Below are 4,066 nucleotides of genomic sequence, written 5' to 3' on the forward strand. Positions count from 1 at the left end.
TGGGGCTCGTGGTTCATGCCCAGAACGGGTCCTGTCAGCAGGGAGACGAAGGGAAGGGTCCATGTGGGGCATGCAGACAGGTCATCAGCAACAGACTTAAGCAATCAGGCCCCCACACTGTCACTGCATGTCCTGCCTGGGCTCTGGCCCTTTGAGGCCCATTAGCCAGGCTGGGAGCTCTTGAAAGCCTGGAATTTCGTGGTCTGGGGTTCAAAGTTCTCAGGTTACCCCAGAGGCCGAGGACCTGGAGCATAACCTCCACCCCTAACTTCCTGGGACTTGCAGGAAAGAGGAGTCTGCTTTTGGCCCCAGTGCCCAACTCTCTGGACAAAGGTGCCAGTGAGGGCCTGGCCCTCTCCCCTGGACTCCGGTGGCTGGTCCCCCAGCCCGTGCGGGGAGCCACCTCTTTCTGCCAATGGCAGCATGAATGCTTTTCCTTCCTGCGCTCGAGGAATTCCATCCCCCTGGATTATTTGTGTCAACCATTTGAGTAGAAGGAGAATTTCAGAGCTGGGAGAATTTGTTTGTATTTTCGCAATTTATAATGCTCTTTTTGTCAGCCCAATTTGCCGATAACAAAAGGATGGCCTAACATTCAATTATGGGGAGAAGAAACACAAAAAGCAAACTAACGCTTTGCAACATCAAAGTGAATATTATCTTCGGCAAAATGTAAAGAGATGTAGGAAAAAAGGCTGATCGGAAGGTTCTGCTAATAATGGGTTTCTCAGCTGATTCCTGAGGCCCCTTTTGAGCTAAAGTTCTCAAGACTGAGATTCTTTCCTCTATTTGTTCTATTTTCTCTGGTTTTGTGCTCTTATCCCATTTCCCTAACCACGGTCTTTGTTTCTCCCTTGCTCATCATACTTGCATGCTGATTTTTGTAACAATAGTGAGAAAAGCCTCTCTCCCATGGAATGGCTAGTGAAGAAATGCTTCCTCTCTGCCATGTGTCCCCATGAGTGTGTTTCTGCTGGGGGTTTCTAGGTTGTTTATCTTCTTGTCTTTACTCCTCAGAAGAATAACCTGGTCATTTATTGACCGACTGACCTACTGATTCAGTGGTTATGACTTCTTTATCATCAGCGCTGCATCAGTTTTCATGGCCAAGTCCTTACACATTATGTCACTTAACATTCTGTGTGATCCTGTTAGGACCTATTATTACTCCCATGTGACGGATGAAGAAACTGAGTCCTAGTGAGATGAAGTAACTTGACTGATGTCACAAAGCTGGAGAGTGGCTGACCCAGCCAGAGTTGGGACTAAAATCTTACTGACTTCAGAATCTTTTTATTTATTTATTTATTTATTTATTTATTTATTTATTTGACAGAGATCACAAGTAAGCAGAGGCAGGCAGAGAGAGAGGAGGAAGCAGGCTCCCTGCTGACCAGAAAGCCTGATGCGGGGTTCGATCCTAGGACCCCGGGACCATGACCTGAGCCGAAGGCAGAGGCTTTAACCCACTGAGCCACCCAGGCACCCCCTGACTCCAGAATCTTAATGAGTTTTTCTAACTGGCTCCCTTCCCTGACCCACAGGTCAATTCCTTCTTTCCTCAATTTCCTTCTGTTCTTCTCCTCCTCTTCCCTCAAGACATTCCAGCGTCTCTATGTTCTCTAGGGAAGTGGTCTTAATCTGGGTTTGAAGAAGAGATTTAGGGGATCAGTGAAGCCCCTGAGACTGCATGCTCCTTTTCTGTGTAGGTATTTGTGGGCATGTTTCTGGAAAGAAGGGCCATTGCTTTCATTACATTCCCAAATGAGTATGAGACCCCAGGTGCACGAGGGGATTGGCTCTTTCCAAGAAGCTCTAGGTTCACATTCTAGGACAGAGGTTCTCAAACATCAGTTAATATTGGTCTCATGCAAGGAGCTTATCAAGGTGCCAATGCATTTGGTCCATCAGGACTCTACAGACCGGAATTCTACATTTTCACGAGCACATTTTCTCTGGGATGAATTACTCTGCAGTACCCACTCAGTTTCCTGGTGACCTTAGATCCTATATTTACCGCCCCCCCACCCCAACAACTTTATTGTAGTAATTCCTTTGAAAGGGATCCAGGCGTTTTCCACTCCACCCACCAGAAATGTCCATGAATGTCAGGGTTGTGTTCCATAGAAAAAGGAGGTCCAGAGAATCAGGAGAAATTGAAAAGAATTTCAACAAATTCTCCGTAATGGAAATACTCAAATTGTTGGACACCCCAAGACTGAAGCCATCAAGACACTTCCTAGTCAATATTAATCTTTACTCCACCTCCAGCAGCAGGTTTCCAAGACTGTCATTGTCCCCTTTCCATGCTTCAAGGGCACAACTATGATGACTGGAGTTTAAAACACTGAATGTAGCTCTTGACCATTCTTGGGGGAGTCCCTTGAGAAGGCCAGTGCTTCTCTACCCAGGTGTTTCATAAAGGAGCCTTTGTGGTGAGTTCACAGAGGCCCAGGAGGGGACCTCGACTTTGCAGATTCTTAAATGTTCATGTCAGATGGGTCAGTTTGTCTGCTCTGCCCACACCTGTCCTAACCATTTGTGTCTTCTTTCAATGCCCCACAAGGAGCTGGTGGCATATGAAACTCCATGACCCTCATCATTGCATCTTGGATCAGGCATGGCTAGAGTGGATACCTGATTCATGCTAGGTTAATTAAATAGTTGCCTTCAGGAATTTGAAATGGGGGTGCTCAGAGATGCTAAACTTTCTGGAAGTGGGAAGTTATGTGAATTCAGGTCTGAGGTAGCTGTGTTTGGTTTAATAAGCAAATGGAACAGAAATGGTCTATTAGGGAGTAAGATTGGAAGAAAGAGGGAAGTTGCCAGTTCCCATCCTCTCTGAGGCCCACTTGTGCTTTCTGTTGTGTTTCCTGGGTTTAATGAAACCCCTCTGTTGTCTTTCAATAAATTGCTCTTTTTTGCTAAGTCCGAGTGCATTTTGCTCCTCCCAATCAAGTGATTTTTTACTACAGCGCTTCCAAATCTTTGTTGCAGATAGAAAACACTAAGACCTGGATGGCATTTACTTAGACCATGGTATGAGTGTGCCTTGTACCATTCATGGCGCCACACTGGGGAACTTTGCTTTACTATGACATCAACTAGTGTAAGGAAGAGTGTTTGTAATCAGTGGACCGACAAAGAAAATGTGGATGGCCATGGAATTGAGAAGAGACTTCATGACGAAGTGCAATGACGGTGTGAACATCCCTTCCTCCCAGGACAACTGACCAGTGGCCTTTAGTGCTGTCCACTCTCATCCTCTTGGGACCTAGACATGGTCTGACTCCCTGGGGTCAAAGCTTTGGAGGACTTTATAGCTGCAAACCCTGGGCTAATGGATTGTGTTGGTTCTTTCTTGCAGTCATGCATAGAGGATAGCAAGAGAGGGACAAACTCCAGTCTAGCTTGTCCAGCTGAAAGCACACGATGCAATTATGTACCCCTTTGTTGGATGCTCTTTCCGTTGTGCCAGTATTGAGAATTCTGAGCTGCTCGGGCCACATCAAGAAATGATTAATTTACTTGGCTAAATTGTGACACTGAATTCTCTGCCATGACCTTTCTATGGCTCAAGTTAGTGCCTTGATGAGAAAAGGAGAAGAATCCTGATAACTGGTAGAGTGTATAACTGAAACATGAGGAACCTGAGTCTCTCCGAGAGCTTTCCATGCATGCCCTGTAAACAAATATTATGATGCATTCCACTGTAAAATGCATTCTTCTATTGGGACATTCATACATAAACAAAATCAAAAGATAAGCAGACTTAGAAAAAAATATCTGTAGTATGTACAGCGGAGAATAGGCTACAATCCTTTATAAATAACAGTTTCTGTAAATTAATAAGAAAAATGGTCTAATTATTTAAAAAGGTACTTTATGGGCACCTGGGTGGCTCAGTGGGTTAAAGCCTCTGCCTTCAGCTCAGGTCATAATCTCAGCGTCCTGGGATTGAGCCCCGCATCTGGCTCTCTGCTCAGCGGGAGCCTGCTTCCCTCTCTCTCTCTGCCTGCCTCTCTGTCTACTTGTGATCTCTCTCCCTGTCAAATAAACAAATAAA

The sequence above is a fragment of the Meles meles genome, chromosome 17, assembly GCF_922984935.1.
Source record: "Meles meles chromosome 17, mMelMel3.1 paternal haplotype, whole genome shotgun sequence".
Classification (NCBI taxonomy): Eukaryota; Metazoa; Chordata; class Mammalia; order Carnivora; family Mustelidae; genus Meles; species Meles meles.